Raw genomic sequence first — 23034 nt, forward strand, 5'->3', positions numbered from 1 at the left:
GGCTCCCAAAGGTCGCAGCCGCCCCCCCTGAACCCCCCCTGCAGCGAATATTTTACGGGCGGCGTTGCTGCCCCCATTTCGAACTGGGGTCCTATGTGGCGATACGTTTGAATATAGAAGATAATCAGGCTCCACACCCAACAATCTCCCACTTGGAGACTGATTGTAGCAACTCCACCGCTGCTCCATTTGCTGGACAATGACTCCTCTTTGGACCTGGCTGTTTCTCATCTTCATCGTCATCCTTGAAGACCAACTGAAACTGAGCATATTCTCAGTTTCTCCCTGGTTACAACTTTTGTTAGCATATCTGCAGGATTCTGGCTAGTGTGTATCTTTTCCAGCTTCAACTCTCCATCTTCCAACACTGATCGTATGAAATGGTACTTGAGCTGTATGTGTTTAGTCCTGGAATGAAATGCTGAGTTCTTTGCAAGATGAATGGCACTTTGGCTATCACTATATAACGTGCCCATATCATGCTCCTTACCCAATTCACCCATAAACCTTTGTAACCAAATCATTTCTTTACTAGCCTCTGTAGCAGCAACATACTCTGCTTCTGTTGTTGAAAGTGCAACAACACTTTGGATTTTTGAAACCCAACTGACAGCTGTTCCTCCAACAGTAAATACATATCCTGTAGTGCTCCTCCTGTTATCTCTGTCACCTGCCATATCTACATCAACATATCCTTGTAGGGAGATGTTTGAACCACCAAAGCATAATGCTTGATTTGTAGTACCTTTCAAATATCTGAGAATCCATTTCACTGCCATCCAATGTTCCTTTCCTGGATTGTTCATGTACCTACTTACAATTCCCACTGCATGTGCAATATCAGGCCTTGTGCAGACCATTGGATACATTAAGCTTCCAACTGCTGATGCATATGGAACTTTAGACATATAATCCATGTCTTCTTGGGTCTTTGGGCACATTTCCTTGCTAAGTTTGAAATGGCTAGCAAAAGGTGTACTAACTGGTTTTGCATTGTGCATGTTAAATCTTTTCAACACCTTTTGTATGTACTCATTCTGAGACAATGTTAATTTACGATTTTTTTCTGTCTCTAGTTATTCTCATACCAAGGATTTGTTTTGCAGCTCCCAAATCCTTCATTGCAAATGAATTTGCCAATTTTCTTTTGAGCACATTTATTTCCTGCATGTTAGATCCTGCAACAAGCATGTCATCTACATACAATAACAATATAATATAGCTGCCATCATTTTGCTTTTTCAAACAAACATAATGATCAGAGTGACATCTAGTATAACCTTGTTCAGACATAAACTTGTCAAATTTTAGATACCACTGCCTTGGAGCCTGTTTTAAGCCATACAAGCTCTTCTTCAACCTGCACACTAGTTTCTCCTTCCCTTTCACCTCATATCCTTGTGGCTGCTACATATATATCTCTTCCTCCAAATCCCCATGGAGAAAGGTTGTCTTTACATCTAACTGCTCAAGATGCAAATCTTCAGCTTCTACAAGACTTAAAATGGTTCTGATTGAAGTCATTTTAACAACATGAGAAAATATTTCATCAAAATCAATACCTTTCTTCTGTGCAAACCCCTTCACCACAAGTCTAGCTTTATACCTCTGTTTTCCTCCATCTTCTTCCTTCGACCTGTAAACCCATTTATTCTTCAAAAAAGTTTTTCCTACAGGCAACCTGACTAAATCCCAAGTCTGGTTATGCATTAAGGAGTCCATCTCTTCTTCCATGGCTACCTCCCACTTCTTCCTGCTTTCAACCTGCATTGCTTCTTCATAACATTCGGGTTCACCGGAATCAGTCAACAATAAATAATATAATGAAGGAGAGTATCGTTCAGGGGGTCTACTTATCCTGGTAGATCTTCTAACACCACCTTCAGGTGTTTGGGGTGCCTGTTGTTGTTGTGGTGGTTGCTGTTGTTGTGGTTGTTGATTATTATTATTTTCATGCACCTTTCCTTTTTCAGTGATTTCATCAAGAACTGCATATTCCTTGTTTTCCTTTTCCTGTTTCTTTTCCTGCCACTGATTCTTATACAAGACTTTTTCATTGAATATTACATCTCTGCTCCTAATGATTTTGTGATTTTCGTAATCATATAAGCGATAACCAAAATCATTAACACCATATCCAATAAAGGTACATTTCTTTGACTTTGCCTCAAGCTTTGTTCTATTTTCTTTATCAATATGGACAAAGGCCTCACAACCAAAAGGCTTTAAAATAGAGTAGTTTACCTTTTTACCTGTCCATGCTTCCTCTGGAACACCACCATCCAAGGAACTTGAAGGCCCTCTGTTTATTAGATAAACAGCAGTATCTACAGCATTTGCCCAAAACTGTAAAGGCAATCCTGCATGCAATCTCATGCACCTTGCACGCTCCATGATTGTTCTGTTCATCCTTTCTGACACACCATTTTCTTGTGGTGTTCTTGGAACTGTCTTCTCTCTACGAATTCCATGCTCTGAACAGTACCTATCAAACTCTTTGCTGCAATATTCACCTCCATTGTCTGATCTAAGACACTTCAATTTCTTTCCTGTCTCAATCTCAACCAAAGCTTTCCATTTCTTGAAAGTATCAAATACATCAGATTTATTCTTAATACAATAAATCCAAGTTTTTCTAGTTGCATCATCAATAAAAGTAACATAATAATGAGAGCCACCGAGAGATGATACCTGAGCAGGTCCCCATACATCTGTATGCACAAGCTCTAATTTTTCATTCTTCTTTTCTTTCCCAACTCTGAGAAATTTGACTCTCTTCTGTTTTCCGTAAATGCAATTCTCACAGAAGTCCAAATCAACATTCTTCAAACCCGGCAACAAATTCCTTGAGTGAAGAATCTTCATCCCCTTTTCACTCATGTGTCCAAGCCTATGATGCCATAATGCTGCATCTGCTCCTTTGGAAGTTAAAGCATTAACATAGTTAGAAATACCATTGCATAAATACAATGTACCAACCTTTTGGCCTTTTGCTATTACCAGGGCTCCTTTGGTGACCTTCCAAGCTTTATCTGTGAAAGTTGTCACACAACCTTCACCGCCTAACTGCCCTGTTGAAATCAGATTTTTCTTTAGATCTGGAACATGCCTTACCTCCTTTAATAACCATTAGTTTCCATTCTGCTGTTTTACAAGAACCTTACCCATTCCAACGATTTTACAGGGTTTATCATCACCCAGACGAACTTGTCCAAAGTCTCCTTGAACATAGTCATGAAAGTATTTCTTATCAGGTGTGGCATGGAATGAAGCCCATGAATCTACCACCCAGGAATCAGTAATATTTTCGAAAGAAAGAATCAAAGCATCTTGTAACACCTCACCTGTCACATTTGCTTCATGATTGTTTTCTTGCTGTGCATCTCCTTCTTTTCCCTTCCGAGATCTACAATCTTTCTTTAGGTGTCCTTTCTTTCCACATTTCCAGCACACTATCCCCGATCTGGACTTGGATCTGCCTTTCCTTGATTTACTGCGATATCCTGAGCTCTTTCCTCTTTCCATTTTTCTTCCTCTAGACTCTGCACTCAAAGCATTTCCCGATGTCTCACCGGAGCTTTTCCGTCGCATTTCCTCGCTAAGGATAGCACCGAAAACATCATCAAACTTTAAAGTACTAGATCCAGAAACGGAGTTACTAATGGCCATTACCAAACCATTCCAACTTTCTGGTAATGAGCACAAGAATAACAGAGCTCTAACTTCATCATCAAAGTTTACCCCTACAGAACTTAACTGACTTGTAACTGTATTAAAATCATTTAAATGGTTTGCAACAGATCCACCTTCCGACATATTCATATTAAATAACCGTTTCATAAGAAATACCTTGTTTGAGGCTGAGGGTTTTTCATATAGTTTCGACAACGTCTGCATCAAACCCTCTGTCGTGGTTTCTTTCGAAATGTTGAAGGCGACTGACACAGCAAGGCACGACCGTATTGTTCCGAGTGCCTTTCTATCGAGAAGGTTCCATTCTTCGTCTTTCATACCCGTCGGCATCTTTGTTTTTCCGCCCAATGGTAGGTATAGATCTTTCTGATACAGATAATCTTCCATCTGCATCTTCCACAGCGAGAAGTTTTGGCCGTTAAATTTCTTGACCCTAAACTTACCATCTTCCGCCATTGCTCCCACTCGAATCAGGAACCCTTCTTTCCTGCGAGTCTATCAGCCAAATAGACCTTCGGCTCTGATACCAGTTGTTAAAAAATTATATATTACGGAGCAATGGAACACATAAAATATTGCAGAAATATAAACACAAAAACGCACAAAACAAGAGAGACACAGATATACGTGGTTCACCCAGTTTGGGCTACGTCCACCCCGAACAGCCAGTCCTTCCTTTCTATTATCCAGCAAAATGAAGAGACACAACCTACAGCAAATCTGCTGTAATATCCTCTGTTTTCTCTCACAGTCTCACCTCTCTATTTCTCGCTCATAGAATACACATCTATCACACAACCTCAAATACAATACCCTCATACAAAGAGAGGGGTTGCCTTCTAGGGCAAAAAAAACCCTAAACTAAACATAAGTTCTACCGTCGGATCATCCGCCTAATGAACGGCCCAGATTGACTAGAAATTACTATACTTTTACAAGGCAATTTTACAGTTGTTTTTAGCTTCAGGGGCGCTGCCCCCGAAACCCCCCCGCCAGGAGGGGGCTCCCAAAGGTCGCAGCCGCCCCCCCTGGACCCCCCCTGCAACGAATATTTTACGGGCGGCAACGAACTGGGGTCCTATGTGGCGATACCTTTGAATATAGAAGATAATCAGGCTCCACACCCAACATAACTGGCTAACCTACTGAGGCTCTAAGCCCCCTTATTTATACAGATGGAGTCTACCAACATACTTCCTCAAATTAAGGAGATTGGATTCCCAGAACTAGATATAAACAACAGTCCCTCTTTACTTGCTCAACTGGCCCTCAGATGCATCAATGTGGCTGCTTGTGCTCCGAGTTGCTGATGCAGGATTCGATGAAAGGGGTCATAAATGAAGGAGACACCCCCTACAAATCCTCTTCCCCATTTTCCTTGAATATTTGTTGTCATTTGCTCATAAATCCTTTGACTTTGTCCAAAATTGACCAAAAAATTTGTATAAAGCACACATTAGACTACATGACAAAATGACTAACCCAATTCACTCTATTAGCATAAATATAATAAAAAACATGTAATAAACTAATGAGAATAGTGGATTAAGTTGAATTAAGAGACAAAATGAGCCCATATAATTACCCATTTATGGGGCTCATCATCACCCCCCTACTGAATGGGTTGCTCATCCTCTGAGCAACTAGTCTAACTCTTCATCCTTGATAGCTCTGATAGATTCCCTGACATCCCATTCTTCTAATGTGATATCTTCCTCTTTATCATGGAATCATGCCTTTCTATCCACCTCTTTCCACTGTTTTTGTTCTTCCTCCTCTTTTACTCCTTCCAGCAGTCCTAGCAGCAGTGGAGGACTGAATTTGAGGCCAATACAACTGGCCTTCAGGCTTTGTATAGAGTGCTTATACAATGGAACTCTCCTCTTGGCTTCCCTCATCCTGTTTGGGGAGTGATACTCCCTGATCTGTAGGTTGTGTGGCAATGTGTTCCACCTTCTCATCCAGGTATGAATGTAGTGATCTCCAAACAATCTCTCCATGTCCTCGAAATGTGCAATAGCCTGGGCCTGCTTATCAACATATTTGGGGACACTTTGAGGATTAGCTGCAAGGTGTTGGTGGGCATAGATGAGAGCCATGGGGTCTGCTGGCTCTGCTCTAATCATCAGAGGTTCATTCAGCTCTTTTGCCATCATTTTCTGGATTTTTGCTGCCCTTTTCTCTTCATGGCCATCAACTGCAAGTCTCCTAACACAACATTGGGATCCCATAGGTTCATATCAGTAAGGGCCATGTTGTGCAAGTAAAACTCTGCCAGCTTCGCTTTGTCCTCAGCTGAACTGTGATCACATAGATTCATGAATTGGGCATAATCCTGAAAATGTATTGTGCCCCTCTGGGCCAATGTCTTGATCTGAAATTGGAGCCACTAATCCTTGAAGTACACTGCATATGATTTAGCTGGCTGCCTACACTGTAGTGCCTCCATAGCCCGACTGGCCAAGCAGGCTAATTGGGCTTATCTTTCATGTAGCTGTCTTCTTAAGATTAATATCTCATTTTCTGCCCAGGGTTCCCTCTGTTTCTTCATATGTGGTCTTTCCTGTCTCTACTGGCTTTGCTTTTCCTATCCCTGTTTTGGTTTGTTCCTCTTCCTGCTTAGTTTCTACCTTCTCTGTGGTAGCCTTTTTCTGTACTGTCTTAGGCTTTTTCCTTTCTGTCCCAGGCCTCTTCTTTTTCTCTGCGGTGGTCTTGTTCTTCTCTGTTCTTGGTTCCTTCTTCTTTTCTGTTTTAGCCATATCTTCCTTGGTGTCATGTTTCTCCTTCCTAAAATTGCGTTACTCCTTTGTATATGTGAGTATGAAGGTGGTGAAGGAGACAATATCTCAGAACAAAAAGCAGATGAAACTGTATTTTTTTCTTTTTTTTTTTAAGAGACAAGTAGAATTTTGAATGCAATTTCCTCTTTTACAGGCTTAATTTCTCTATAGTTGCATCACTCCTATTCATAGATGTGAATACCACAGTGGAGAAGGGGATAATACTTCAGCATAGAGCAGATAAAAAGACTGTTTTTGTTTTATGAAAGAAACAGGCAGAATTTCGATTTCAATTCTCCTTCCTTTTCAACTCAATACTTGTTGGAAATCACTTCACCCTTTGCATATATGGAAATGCAAAGTGGGTTTTCATTGAGCCTACCTTTTTAAGCCCGAATTTGAAAGAAAAACCCGGTTTTTCTTCTGCAATGCTGCTCACTAGCCCTCCTGTAGAAAGGCTCCTATAGAACTCTGTTTCTGCTCCTGTAGAATCCGATAATGCTCTTGTAGAGCCCGATAAGCAGGTATGTCCTAAAAATGACAAAATTCGACTGTTTCGAGGCTCTGGAGGTGGTAGGTGTTTGGTCAATTTAGTGATGTCTAAATTGCAACTTTTAGATGTCAACCCGGGGCTCGTAAGCTGATGAAGTGAGGTGTACTGTATGTACTTAGATAACCGTTTTCTTAATCTTTTGTCGTTTTTAGTTTTTTTTTTAAGTTTGTTTTCGAATGTATCTTTCCTACTGTGATGTGATGGAAGTGTAATAAAGCAAGTGGAATGTGGATGATTGTGATGATCTCTAAATGATTTCTCTAAACTTAAAAAGTATTCTACAAGAAAGCTTGAATAGCAACTGCGATAAAATCAACTCTTAAAGGAAAATAAAGACATCAAATAAAAGACTAATGACATCGGCCCAGTATCTCTGCTGCTGAATGAAAATAAAAATGAAATCTATATTAAACCCAACTAAAAGTAAAAACAACTATCTCACACTATTTCAACTCTTCAACTTAATCTTCTCTATGAAAAGATATCATAAAATGTTAAGCAATGTGAAATCTAAGTGAAACTACATAAAAGAGACTAGTCACAATACTTTAACTTTCTCTTAACCTTGGCCTTTCAGCTGAATTTATCATGTAAGAAACAGTTATGAATAAGTCAAGTAATGTGAGTTCTAAAGCAAACTAAATCAAGCTATACTAAATGATATTTTGGCTCCCAATAAAGTTATTTGATTATGGAAAAGGAACCATCAATAGATGAACAACTTGATGTGTAAGAGCAGAAAGTAAATATGCAAGTTAAAGAAATGACAGTAAGGAAAATCAAAACTGCAAAACAATGAAGGTCAGCAACATAGACAAGATGATCACGCATGCCACTAGTTATGAAAAGAAAAGAAGGAAAATTGTCCCGGGCTTGCCTAAGAAACCTGCATAACACACTGATCAGTCATGAACATAAAAGTGCAGAAATGTAAATCAACAGAAATCAATGTTTATGTACAGCTAATATACATGTTGAAAATAAATAAAAACGCAGCCATTAAAAGACATCTGTACAGCTAATATACATGAAACAAGAAAAAGAAATGCAGGAAATTAAAGGTTACTGTATAGGGCTTCAGCAAACAGGGGCCCTCTGCCTACTTCAGCCGGTTCAAGGAACAGTTATACGCTTAAATGTAGAACAGTCTTCTCATGTATTGACAGCAAATGTAAAGTACAGTGGGGAGTTCAAAATTACATGCAAAATGTTTACAACAACGATTAACTCTACAGCGTTCAAGGACGCTTTATTTATAAGGAGAAAGCAAACTACTTTAACGAGATCTATGCTATTCAACTAGCTGTTTAAAAACACGTGAATCCTCTGCGTCCCCAGATCTAGGTAACGGTCATCGTGTTCATTCAATCTGGGGAATATGGCTGTTGGATTCGTGCTTCTAGATTGTCTCCGTGGCTGAGGATGATGCCACCTAGCTTCACGTGCCCAAAAACAGAGCAACGCAGAGCCGTGCCACCGCTGAACACTTCTGTTGACCGGTATTTTCCTCCTCGTTGACCGCGGGCTTTTATGACTGTTCTGGGTGATCTGGAGGGACACGTACCATGTCCTTGACCCCTGGAACTTGCCCATGTGGCTCATCTTCTCGGAGGACACCTGTAACATATCGTTTAATAAAACAGCTGCGAAATCCTGTGTTGGCTGCGGAAACCTGGATCAGCTGCGGAAACCTGTGTTGGCTGCGGAAACGCAGCACACTGAACCAAAATTCTAAACCAAACAACAGTCACTTAGCATAGTTAGAAAACCATGTAAAAAGTCCTAAAATACAATGATTTAATCAACTAGGTGGATGAAATGAGTGGGAAAAGGAGGAAATGAATGGGAAAAGAAGGCTGAGAGGTGTATGGGAAGGTACAGGTTCAAGGCTTTACATACCCCCACTGTGAAGGTGTTGCATGTCCTCATGCAACCAAAACTTAGTTCTTTTTCCTCAATCCATGTGCTCTGATGCTTCTGCAAGAACATCCAGCCTTCTTCTCTTTCTCCTTGATGCCAAAATGGTCCTTGGTTTCTTGACTAGACACCTGAATTTCAAATTAATCAATGCCCTGCTCAGCTTCTTACACTTTTTCTTCAACTTTATATTCTTCTTCTGCCACAGTCCTAAGTGAAGCATGGTATTGTCATGGACAATCTTGTCCACCTTACCATGCTCTTTTAATGCTTCATTTTCTTGTTTAATGTGCATGTTTAAGACTTCTAGCTCAAACACTTCCTGTTTTAAAGACTGTACTTGTGCATCAAGTGGCAAGGTAGTGCTTGGTACTGCAACTGATCGTTCCAAGGACTCTAAGTAGTTATATGCTTCTTGCTGGGTGGAATCTACCTCAGGTGTTTGTCTCGGCCTGAACTCAAATTCTTGTAAAGGAGGACTGTTTTCTCTTTCCAGCTGAAAAGGACTTTCCTCACGTGGAGGACTTGCCTCAATGTCTTGCTGAGCTGGACCTTTTTCAGGTGTTCCTTCACCTAAATCAATAAAATGTGATTGTTTTTCTTGGGTCACTTTCTTTCCTTTGAGCCTACTGCTTCTCCTCACATGTGGACTAGTGCTCTCTTTCTGGGCACTTTGTTTTTCTTTTTGTTTCTTTGCTGAGGCAGCAGTTTGGAGATGTGCTAACCTTTCTGCCAGAGTTTGAGATTCTTCTTCTACAGATGGTTCAGGGGATGGATATGTCTCTTGAATAGTTAATTTACCTTTGTCCTTTTTCTGCTTCTTATTTCTAGTTCCCTCTTCTTCTTCCTCATGAACAGTTTCCTGAGTGTCTACTGTAGGAAGGTCCTGGGCTGTAACATTTCTTTCTCTCCTCCTACTTCTTTTTGGGATTTTTGGGGAACTGCTGGCAGAGGCTTCAGTCACTTCTTGGAAGTGATTTCTGATCAAAAACTTTTCCCAAGTATCGTTATTGTTTTTCAATTGATCTTCAATGAGAATTCTAATGAGCCCGTGATGATAAAGGTGGGATTCAATATGGCCTACATGTTTCTGAACAGCAGAGCTCATTTTCTTTAGACTTGCTAACAGAAAGTAAGGTAAATTAAGGGCATGGCCTTCCATAAAATTCATCATAATCCTTGCATGATACATATACATGGTGCCAAAACGACCCTCGCATGTAATAAACTTCTGAACAAGTAATAACAGCGCAGACCATTCCTCTTTAATTACTGCACAGGAATTCCTTTAGTAAATATAGAAGTATCCATACCTGTGTTTTTAAGCATGACTTTCCATCCTTGATCATCCAGGCCTCTGTTTTTAAACGATCTGTCTCCCTGTTGTGGTAAGCTGGTTGTTGCTGCTATTGTGGCTTCTTTTATTGTAAATTTCAAATCCCCTACCTCCACTATGTGTCCATTAAAGGACCGAGCAAAAGCTTTAGTGACTTCCTTATTATAACCTCTGAACTTTTGAATAAACTTCAGCCACGTTGCTTTCTTCAATGACTCCTTCGTCTGCGGATACCCCTCCAGGTATTTTGGGCCCTCAGGTTCAGCTCTGAGTAACTTTCCCATTCTCGGCTTTCAACCCCGGCTGAAAATTTTACTGTATGTGGACGTTCAAGGGAAAAACGAGCTGATTACGGGATTCTTAAGGTAAGTGGAGTGGCCGTAGTCGAAATGCAAAGCGTATGCAGTGACTGTAATCAGGGTTTATAGCAAAGCTACGAAGGTTGCAGCGGAAATGGAGAGCAGAGAATGGTATGAGCACGAGGTAAACAATAGTCACGGGTTTAGCATCAAATGCATGCGGGAGTGGAGTGATAAATGGGCAGTATAACGGTTGAGTCCTTTCAAATCGGTTGGCTTACGCCACGTCTCAACGTTGGCTGCAGAAGTTATGGTGGAGGAGAGCCGTAGTACAGTAGGTCACTTCTTCCACGTACGACCAATAAATGAAAGAGCAGCCCATTTCGAGTTTGAATTAATAGTGATTATGGAACCGTTAGAAAGGAATGAGGTGGATGGATTATCATCGTGGAAGAGGAATGATATGGATCTTGCCGTATCAAATCATTGTATTTAGTGGAATTTCCATGATCTAATAACTATGCATACAATGACATTAAATTGTTATTTGGTAGAGATTTTGATCATACCTTTGGAAGTTTGCCATTTGTTGATTAAGGCTTCTGATCCATTATTGCTTTTTGATCTTGCAGATACCTCATATCTTTGCTGCCTTTGGTGATGATGATGCTAACCTTTGACTGTGATTTTTTTTAAAACAGAGTGCTGCTGGCTGCGGAAACTGGTGCTAGCTGCGGAAACGGTTCTCAGCTGCGGAAATTGAGACAACACCCCTTTAACTGCACAAATATAGTTTAGAAAAAGAACTAACTGAATGAAATAGTCCTGAGAAGGACTTTTATTAATGGAATGGAATGAAATGGAAATGAAGTGGAGTGAAGTGGAATGGAGATGAAGATGAGATGGAGGTGAAGATGGAAATGACAAGTAAGGTGAAGTGAAGATGGAAAGGAAGAGAGATTTTTTTTGGAAAATATAGGGTGTCAGGTGTCCCTGATTTTCACTCTACATTTTCTGTATAAGACTGCCAATCTATGATTTTTTTCAGGCTTATACAAAAGATTTTTTTTTTTTTTTTAACTGAAAGAAACAAAGATTAGGCTGATGGAGGAGAAGGATTCCTCTCCACCAGCTTCATTGCAGAATTTCCTTGAAATATTTTGACAAAGTCCTCTTTTGAGAGTGGCTTATGATAAATTTTCAATTGGTGGCCATTCACAATAAGAGGAGTTTGAAACTCATCAATAGTCTTGACTCGAACTGCTCCATTGCTAAAGACTTCATCAATCTCATATGGTCCAAGCCAATGAGTCTGAAATTTCCCTTTGAAGTCTTTAAACTTGGAATCAAACAGTAACGCCCAATCTCCCTTTTGAAACTTTCTCTCTTTGATATATCTGTCATGCCACTTAGTTCTTTGGTGCTGAACTAGATCAGTCCTTAAAATTGCATCTTGTCTTATTTCATCTAGCTCATTCAGCTGCTCCATTCTGTGCTTTTGGGCTTCTGATAGATTCATCCCCAACTGAACTGCCATCTTGAAGGTCTTGACTTGAAACTCAATGGGGAGCAAGACTTCTTTCCCATAAACAAGTTCATAGGGAGAATGTCCTGTTGTGTTCCTCCATGTAGTTCTATAGGCCCATAAGGCTTTAGGAAGCCTTTCTTCCCAATCTCTTCTGTGGAGATGAACAGTCTTGGTGATGATGCTCTCAAGAACTTTGTTTGTGGATTCCACTTGACCATTTTCTTGCAGATGGTATGGAGTAGATTTTCTGTGCTTGATTTTGTATTCCTCCATCAACTTCTCCATCAAGTTAGATGTAAATTGACTTCCCTGATCTGTCACAATTTCTCTTGGGACACCAAAACGAGTAAAAATATCCTCAAAAAGAAATTGAACAACTGAATTTTCAGTGGCAGAAGGCAATGCCTTGGCTTCTACCCATTTAGTAACATAATCAGTGCAAACCAATATATACTTCTTTTGTCTAGATGGTGGATTAATAGGTCCAATGAAATCTAAAGCCCATTTTTCAAAGGGTTCGATGAGTACCTGTGGCTGTAATGGCATTTCATTTGAAAGAGTTGGTCTCCCAATTCTTTGGCAGCTGTCACACCTTCTAACATATTGTTTTGCATCTTTGAAGAGAGAAGGCCAATAATATCCTAAAGAAAGGATTTTATAGGCCGTTCTCTTGTCAGCAAAGTGTCCACTGCACGGTTCATCATGACATGCCTTAAGGATGTCAGGCATTTCATCTTCCCGAACACATCTTCTGATCACACAATCTAGCCCTGTTTTAAACAATTCATTAGAAATCCATGAATACTTTGAACTCTCCTGAATGATTTTCCTTTTCTCATTAGGAAATAAGTGTGGAGGTAGCTTTCCTGTAACCAAGTAGTTAGCAATATCTGCATACCAAGGAGTTTTAGTAGTTACAGCAAATAAATATTCATCTGGAAACTTATCCTCTACAGGAGAATCTTTGTTAGTATTTTGGATTCTAGACAAGAAATCAGCTGCTGTATTTTGTTTTCCTAGTCTATCTAGCACAGTAATATTGAATTCTTGTAAAAGTAAAAGCCATATTGTAACTCTGCTATTAGTAACAGGTTTTTTCATGAGATATCTAATTACAGAATGATCAGTATGGACAAAAGTTTCATAGCCTGTTATATAGTGTCTAAACTTGTTGATTGCATGAACAACGGCTAAGAACTCTTTTTCAGTCACAGTATAATTTAACTCAGTGGGAGTCAAATTTTTACTGGTGTAGTAAATGACATAAGGAACTAAATCCTTTTGACCCAACACAGCTCCTAGAGCTGTATCTGAAGCATCTGTAGAAATATGGAAAGGAAGTTTCCAATTTGGCCCTCTCAAAATGGGTGCTTCAGATATTCTTGTTTTTAAAGTTTCAAATGCAGATTGACAGTCAGGATCCCAATTAAATTCACAGTCTTTTGTAAGTAATTTGAAGAGCGGAGATGCTATCTTGGTGAAGTTTTCAATAAATCTTCTATAATATCCAGTAAATCCAAGAAAACTTCTAACATCTTTTTGACAATTTGGAATAGGTAACTTGGAGATGACTTCAACTTTTGATCTATCAACTTTAATTCCATCTCCTGAAATATGATGTCCTAAAACAATCCCTTCAGTAAACATCATAAAACATTTTTCATGACTCAATGAAAGGTTTGTTTCTTTACATCTTATAAGGACTTTTTCCAAATTTTCTAATGCCTCTTCAAATGAATTACCATAAACTGTAAAATCATCCATATAGACCTCTACACAATCATGAATTAGATCAGAAAAGATTCCTAGTACTGCCCTTTGAAATGTTGCGAGTGCATTACATAATCCAAAAGGAAGTACTCGGTAAGCAAAAGTTCCCCATGGACAGGTAAATGTGGTCTTGTCCTGATCTTCAGGTGCTACCTGAATCTGATTGTAACCACTAAAACCATCCAAGAATGAGAAATACTTTTTGCCTGCTAAAGTATATAATACTTGATCAATAAAGGGTAAAGGAAAGTGATCCTTCAAAGTTGCCTTGTTCAATTCCTTGTAATCAATGAAAATCCTCCATTTACCATTCTTTTTAGGTACTATAACCAAAGGAGAAACCCACCGGCTATCTGAAATGGGGTAAATGAAGTTTACATTAAGTAACTTTTGGAGCTCTTCTTTCACTATCTCCCTAAGGTTTGGATTCATCCTTCTTTGAGGTTGTCTGATTGGTCTACTGTTTTCCTCAATGTAGATGTGATGAATGCAAGTCTTAGGGTCAATACCTTTCATATCAGTATACTCCCATGCAAATGCAATAGAATGTTTTTGCAAGATTTTGGTTAGCTCCCCCTGTTGTGATTTTTCCAAGTTTCTGTTGATATTCAATGTTTTTCCTGGAAAGATCTCAATGGCAGAACTACCAAACTCTTCCATAGAGAAAAGAGACATTTGTCTAGATGATAGACACTCGATGTCAGAATCCAACTGAAATTGTGTGTGGTCATATTCTGAAGATGGTTCAAAGTTTTCTAATGTGTTCAGAATTTGACTATCTTCACTAATCTCAGAAATGGTAAAGACAGGTTGTATAGTATCTTCATCATCAACCCACTCATTATCTCCTATTTCCGTAATTGCTTTTGCTGGAGGATACAGATTGAACTTCTTTGTCGAATTACCATCAGAAATATACATATCCCCAGACCTACAACTTATGAAAGCATCAGCTGTGGCTAGCCAAGGTCTTCCTAAAATAAGAGGATGTCCTCCTAGATTACTCTTGGGAGTTAAAATCATGAAATCCACTGGATATTCCCAAGAGTCTAGGGAGACTGGAATGTCTTCTAATACACCATCTGGTTTAATAATTGATCGATCTGCTAGTTGCAATAATGTAGGTGTAAAAAGAAGATTAGGAAGTTTTAGCTGGTCCATAGTCTATCTACTCATGATGTTGATAGCAGCTCCTAAATCAATCAAAGTATTTGGTATTTCTACCCCATTGATATGTGTTTTGACAATTGGGCTACCGAGATCTACATATTTCTGCATAGTAATTTTTCCCATCATGATATCTGCAATTTTTCCTACCAGGTGAATCCTTCTAGTATCTCTTGGTTTCCTTCCTGGTCTTTTAAGACTCAACTCCTTTATTGATTTTGCTAGAATATGAATCTCTTTAATGGCTTGTAACAAGGGAATCTTGATACAGATATTCTTCAATTCATCTAGAAAATTATAGTCAGGCAACCAAATTTGTTTTTCCACTCCTTTGAAAATTTGTAATCTTTCAGGAAAAGGAGGTGTGGATAAAGATGCAGGTTGCTCAACTATCGGAGTTGTGGGGGTTAATTCTTTTTCTTTTTCTTTTTGAGTGTTTGGGTTTTGAAGAGATGCTTCAGAACCCTTATTGGCTTCAAGAGACTCTTCCTCAAAAATGCTTTGCTTTTGATCATTTATAGAAGGTTTATCTAGGACTCTACCTGATCTGAGTTGTACTTCATTGAGAGGAACAATCATATAGGTAGGAAATTGTTGACCTTCCATCATGTAAGAATTTTGAGGGTTTTTATTATTGGGGTTTGGCAATGGCTGAGAAGGAAGTTGATTTGACTTCTGTTGAAATGGAAGCAAGAGTTGAGAATTTGGATTTGTTGAGAAGGTTGTTGTTGTTGTGGAAATGGCAATGATAGTTGTGGATTTTGATTTGGAAGTTGTGGAGCTTGTTGGTTTTGAAAAGATGGAGGATATTGGTAGAATTGAGCAAATCTCCCATAAGGATTTTGCATACCTTGTACCCATTATTGAAAAGGATTTTGAGGTTGGGACCAAGGTTGTTGCCAAGGATTCCAATTTGGTGGGGGTTGAAAATTCATAGAGTTGCTAAACCCCTGATTTTGTTGCCCCTGCCAAGGTCTCCTTGCAACGAAACAGAGAGATTCGATTGTATTTGGATCTTCTTGAAAGACAGCTTTGAGCCCAGGAATTGAAGGACAATCCTTGGTCTCATGATTCTCTGAAAAAATTACACATGTCTCTACAACTTTTGCATCCAAGGGACATTCCCTTAGAGCATGTTTCTTCCTACACTTTGGGCAAAAGATGGCCAAAGCCTCAGCTTCTGCTTTCTGCTTATTGTGAATCTTAAGGGTGTCTAGTTGCTCACTAAGACTCCCTAAGATATCCGTTTTGAATTCATCAAGCATGTTGCCAATCTCAGCCCTACTTACCGATCCAGTTGCAGATTTATTTGCTCTGATGAGAGAAGGATCTCTAGGCCCTTTTTGAGTTTTAGATTTCCCCCTTGAGAGATGGACACATAATTCTGCTATATCAGAAAGTGGAAGTTGAGATATATCTCCTTTCCCCATCATGTTCAAAATATCTATCCATTCATCTCTAATGGCTTTTAATAGAAGGGCTTTCAAGGTCTCCTCATCCAAGTTACTCATTTTTGCTCTTTTCAGATTATATTGAAATCTTTCAAGTAACTCCTCCAAGTTTTCATCTTCTTTTTGCATAATTTTGAATACCTCATCCTTGTGATTGGTGGGCATACAATAGTCCAGGTACCTATCCAAAAATGCTTGTTTCATATCATTCCAAGACCTAATGGATTGAGTGAGTAATCCCATGAACCATTTCAAGGCTGCTCCTTTCAATGTTGAAGGAAACAATTTGAGTTTTTGAGAGTCGTCCAAATAATCATAAGTTCGACACACTACCTCAAACTCAAATAGAAATGTTTCAGGGTCCTCATTCCTAAACCCATGGAAGTTTGGGAGGACAGATGGTGAAATGTTTTTCATTATGGCTCGGGAGTCCTCATCAACTATAGGAAACCCGAATGAGTTATCCCCATCCCTATTTCCCCCAATGTTACCTCTACCTCCTCCATTGTTTCCTCCTCCTCCTCTACCTCTACCTCTACCAAATCCAGTTGCTCCTTCCTCTGTCATGGTAGTTTCCCTGGAGACTTCAGAGTCTTCTGGTTCTTCTACTAAGGGTGTATGAGAAGGAATTTCTCCTTCTTCTTCAGATGATTCTACTTCTTCTATTACAATTTGTCTCTCTGTAGAAGGAAGGAAAGGATCTCTTTCTAGTTCAGATTCGATGGAAGGTGTGGGAGAGTCGACTCCTGCCTCTTGAATTCCAAGAATCCTAGGGCTAGGAGTGTAAGTTGGAGATGATGGAGGTGTCTCTTGTCTATTCCTTGAAGTAGATGGAGTTGTAAAAATCGAACTTTTGGCTCTAGCTAAAAACCTTCCCCTAGAATCTCTTGCTCTATGCATGTCATTTTTTTTTATTTTTCTTCAAGTCGGGTTAATAATTCTCTTTCTGATCTTCCAGGTCACTCTAGGTGCAAGAAGAGAGCATACTCAAGAGACTATTAAACTAATAACTTTCTCTTTTCTGATCCTCCAGATCACATTAAGTGCAAGAGGAGAGCATACTTTGAGATGTTATCAATTTTCCTTCCTTGAAATTTTCTTGTTTTTTTTTTTTTTTAGAATTTGTCTACCTAATTTCACTTCCCCGGCAACGGCGCCAAAATGTTTGGTCAATTTAGTGATGTCTAAATTGCAACTTTTAAATGTCAACCCGGGGCTCGTAAGCTGATGAAGTGAGGTGTACTGTATGTACTTAGATAACCGTTTTCTTAATCTTTTGTCGTTTTTAGTTTTTTTTTTAAGTTTGTTTTCGAATGTATCTTTCCTACTGTGATGTGATGGAAGTGTAATAAAGCAAGTGGAATGTGGATAATTGTGATGATCTCTAAATGATTTCTCTAAACTTAAAAAGTATTCTACAAGAAAGCTTGAACAGCAACTGCGATAAAATCAACTCTTAAAGGAAAATAAAGACATCAAATAAAAGACTAATGACATCGGCCCAGTATCTCTGCTGCTGAATGAAAATAAAAATGAAATCTATATTAAACCCAACTAAAAGTAAGAACAACTATCTCACACTATTTCAACTCTTCAACTTAATCTTCTCTATGAAAAGATATCATAAAATGTTAAGCAATGTGAAATCTAAGTGAAACTACATAAAAGAGACTAGTCACAATACTTTAACTTTCTCTTAACCTTGGCCTTTCAGCTGAATTTATCATGTAAGAAACAGTTATGAATAAGTCAAGTAATGTGAGTTCTAAAGCAAACTAAATCAAGCTATACTAAATGATATTTTGGCTCCCAATAAAGTTATTTGATTATGGAAAAGGAACCATCAATAGATGAACAACTTGATGTGTAAGAGCAGAAAGTAAATATGCAAGTTAAAGAAATGACAGTAAGGAAAATCAAAACTGCAAAACAATGAAGGTCAGCAACATAGACAAGATGATCACGCATGCCACTAGTTATGAAAAGAAAAGAAGGAAAATTGTCCTGGGCTTGCCTAAGAAACCTACATAACACACTGATCAGTCATGAACATAAAAGTGCAGAAATGTAAATCAACAGAAATCAACGTTTATGTACAGCTAATATACATGTTGAAAAGAAATAAAAACGCAGCCATTAAAAGACATCTTTACAGCTAATATACATGAAACAAGAAAAAGAAATGCAGGAAATTAAAGGTTACTGTACAGGGCTTCAACAAACAGGGGCCCTCTGCCTACTTCAGCCGGTTCAAGGAACAGTTATACGCTTAAATGTAGAACAGTCTTCTCATGTATTGACAACAAATGTAAAGTACAGTGGGGAGTTCAAAATTACATACAAAATGTTTACAACAACGATTAACTCTATAGCGTTCAAGGACGCTTTATTTATAAGGAGAAAGCAAACTACTTTAACGAGATCTATGCTATTCAACCAGCTGTTTAAAAACACGTGAATCCTCTGCGTCCCCGGATCTAGGTAACTGTCATCGTGTTCATTCAATCTGGGGAATATGGTTGTTGGATTCGTGCTTCTAGATTGTCTCCGTGGCTGAGGATGATGCCACCTAGCTTCACGTGCCCAAAAACAGAGCAACGCAGAGCCGTGCCACCGCTGAACACTTCTGTTGACCGGTATTTGCCTCCTCGTTGACCGCGGGCTTTTATGGTTGTTCTGGGTGATCTGGAGGGACACGTACCATGTCCTTGACCCCTGGAACTTGCCCATGTGGCTCATCTTCTCGGAGGACACCTGTAACATATCGTTTAATAAAACCGCTGCGGAATCCTGTGTTGGCTGCAGAAACCTGGATCAGCTGCGGAAACCTGTGTTGGCTGCGGAAACGCAACACACTGAACCAAAATTCTAAACCAAACAACAGTCACTTAGAATAGTTAGAAAACCATGTAAAAAGTCCTAAAATACAATGATTTAATCAACTAGGTGGATGAAATGAGTGGGAAAATGAGGAAATGAATGGGAAAAGAAGGCTGAGAGGTGTATGGGAAGGTACAGGTTCAAGGCTCTACAGTAGGTAGGTTGCTATAGTCGAGAGCATGTCAACACAAATCAGAACAAAGGTGGTGAAGGCGGTCGACTGCAGCGTACTTAAGCTTACGGGAGAGTTCTGCGGTGATGAGGTGAGGTGGCAGGAAGGGTACGTTACCCTCACCCAGACCGTTGGACCCTACTTCACTGTCATTATGAAACTTTTATGCCGCCTGCCGCAATCATTTCCATCATTCCTGTTGGATTCTGCCACTGCCTGTTCTGAGATTTTTTCGAGTTGACTGAACACACGTGCTGAGTGCACCCGCTGAGCGCTATTTGAACTAGACGAGGGTGTCTAGTTAGCTGGACACCGATCTAGTTTAATCACAACCATCTCATTTGTCCATGCAGTTTTTAGATCATACAGATGCAACAGAGGAATGGGTTTAGTCACTTCCCTGAGATTCGAATGCGTTCGCTGTGAGGTGCTATGGCTCCTTTCTCTGCTGCATGCTTGTACTTACCTTGCTGCATGCTCTTTGCTTTCTGATGTGTGGCTATTTTTCTTGTGCAGGTATCCTCTGACTGGATCTAAGCTGCAAGAGTTTGCTTCAACCTTCAGATTTGCACCTTCATGCTGCTGATGCTAGATTTTAATGGGACAATGATTTGTTTTGTCCATATCTCCCAAACAGTAGACTGGATTGACCTGAAATTTTATGAGCATGTTTCCATCATTATTATGCACCTTCCATAGAAAAATTATGGTCAATGGATGCATGGATTTCGAGAAAAATTGAAAATGGCTGAAGGTGATGGAGGCCAATTTCTTGGAAACCGTGCACTGGAATTAGCTGAAATTGATTGGGCATGTTACTATCACCCATATGCATCTCCCCATGAGACAGGTTTTTAAATGGATGCACGGATATGGAGAAAATGCAAAAATGACTGAAGGTGATGGAGGCTGATTTCTTGGAAACTGTGCATTGGAATTGGTTGAAATTGCTTGGGCATGTTGCCATAATCCCTATACAACTCCCCATGAAATATTTTTTTAAATGGATGCACGGTTTTCAAGTTAGGGAAAAAACAAATTTATGCTCTATGTATTTTTGTATCAGAGCATTTTGCAGTTTTTTGGACAGTAAGAAAAAATGAGCTTGGGCTGTAATGTAGACTTGGAAATGATGGAAGAGAGGTTTGAAGACTGCAGGGGGATTTATAAACCCTTTATGAAGCTTCCCTATTCCCCAAACCGCTTTTAAAATCTATTTCTAGCTCTCTGTAATTTCTACAGGAGCCTCCTGTGGAAAACACAGTTTTCAGAAAAGAAGCACAGTGAGGTGGAAAGAATGTCAAGATTGATGGAGAAAGGTGGGGGAATGTAGTATTGGTGTTGTTATTGGTTTCAGAGCTTTCTTGGCACCTACTGCTACTTCCTATAGTCCTCCCGCACCTGCAATATAACTGGAAATTCATTTTTTCTTTTTCTTTTTCTCTTTTTTTTTGAAAACAACTAGGGCGCCTCAGAAAGGTTTTCACCCTAATTGCCTGCACTGGGCACCTCCAAGGGAAGTTTTCACCTAGGGATCTTATTCTCTTTTTCTTTTCTCTTCTTTCCAACCCATTCACCACCTCATGCAGGTTTTCAATCAATGAGCCAATCTGAGGCGCCTCCAAGGAGGTTTTCACCTTAGATTTTTATTTTTTCTCTTATTTTTCATTTTTTCTTTTCCCCTTTTTTCTCTACCCTACCCTACTTGAAAAACAAAATCATTTTCAAGTATAAGAATACTTCCAATGGAGCCATGTGCACATTGAGATGATAGATAAAATGACGTGGAGGCTTGAAATGCATCATTTGACAGGTATCCGGATTTCAGAGACCAAATGATTTGACTTTGAAGGGATCAAGCATAGTTGAGGAAGAGAGTACTTCTACAACTTAAGGACTGTCTGGAACCATATTTGAATATAGTTGTGATGTCCTTGGTCCTTTTATTGATCTGGATCATTCTTCAAGTCTTCTTCTATCATGACCTTCACATCTTCCTCTCTTTGCTGATTTTTCTCTTGAATACACGGAAGATTTGATGGTAACCATGAGGGAGCTCTCTCGATCTCTAATTCTGATGTCTTCTCTTCATCAAGTGCAGCCCATGGTTCTTTGATCTTCTCTTTTGCATCTTCTTCTGCTGGATGTGGTCCTTCAATGATATCAATATAATCTCTTTTTTGAAATACTCTTCCTCAGCTATGGTAAATATCATTGTTGAAGAGGTAAATCCCCTCTACGGATAGAGGCGATCCCTACTAGCCCAGAACGGGTCTAGCAACAATCAGTCAATGCTACTATGCAAGTTCCTAATTGCAAATAAAAGGTAGGCAATGAACACCTACTTGGATTCCAACGCTATTGTTTGATGAAGAAATGTCGCTCTCGCTCCTTCGCTCTTGGCCGGTCACGATCCTCCGCGATCTCCGCGAATAGATACCTGCACACACAAAGAGAAAGACAAACACAAGCGTGAAATCTAATAAAAGCAATTATACATCAGTCAGAAAGGACGTAATTCACATTAACCATTACAGAGACAAATGAGAATGGAACCATAATAGTAGTCATCTATTATTAATCAATAACAGAGAAGAGTACAACCAAATGTTCTGACGTCGAATCCTTCTCAAGAGGGTCCAGCCAGCAAGTCTCTTAAGCATTCACCCTTGGAGGTAGATCTCCCAAGACAAAAACTCTCTCTCACACAAGCAACACTCCACAACCTTCCTTAAGCTATCTAGCAATTCCACACTTATCACACCAACTACCTACTAGTAGCAGCAATCTGAGCACTATCAATTCCACACAATCCAAACTAAAAACTAGCTGCTCATGGCAATGGTAGAGGTTTAAATAGGAGAAGGAGTCTCCACGAATGGTGGGAGGATGAGCTTATCTCCAAGGAAGGCGGTTTCTAATGACGAACAGACATGCCATAGAAGGGAGGGCGATACTCACAAGGCTAACAACCAGGTCTGGAGTTATCTGGAAGGCTGGCTGTTAGAACAAATTCACCCAAACTGGATCAGCGCGGGTGTATGACTGAACTGGAGCGCTGACAACGCATCTTAATAACGGAGCAGGCTGTGTCAGCGCGACTTAATACAAGCATAGGATGCGCTGGCTCATGAAATTCGACCAGCGCGGAAAACCGGTGTGCTTCCGCGCTGGCAGCGCATCAGTTGCACTATCAGCCGCCAGTCAGCGCGGTTTTTATCAAAATAGTCGCGCTGATAAAATAAACTTTGGCAAAGTGGGTCATTTGGCCAGATTAGAGAGCAGTGATCATGATTAATTGGAATTCATGACACAGTAGGGACACTGACAAGGAGACAGTGACAAATTACTATGTAACAGATGCCCCCTAAAGCATGAAGCTCGAGAGAGTGGGAGGGGTGAAATGCTTTACAAACTCGCTGAACTGGAACACCACCAGGAAGGACCTGCATGTACAACTGATATCTCGATTACATGTAGTCTAGGCA

The sequence above is a fragment of the Pinus tabuliformis genome, chromosome 7 (genome assembly GCF_031772625.1).
Source record: "Pinus tabuliformis cultivar Carrire ecotype Pingquan chromosome 7, CPIR1, whole genome shotgun sequence".
NCBI classification, from domain to species: Eukaryota; Viridiplantae; Streptophyta; class Pinopsida; order Pinales; family Pinaceae; genus Pinus; species Pinus tabuliformis.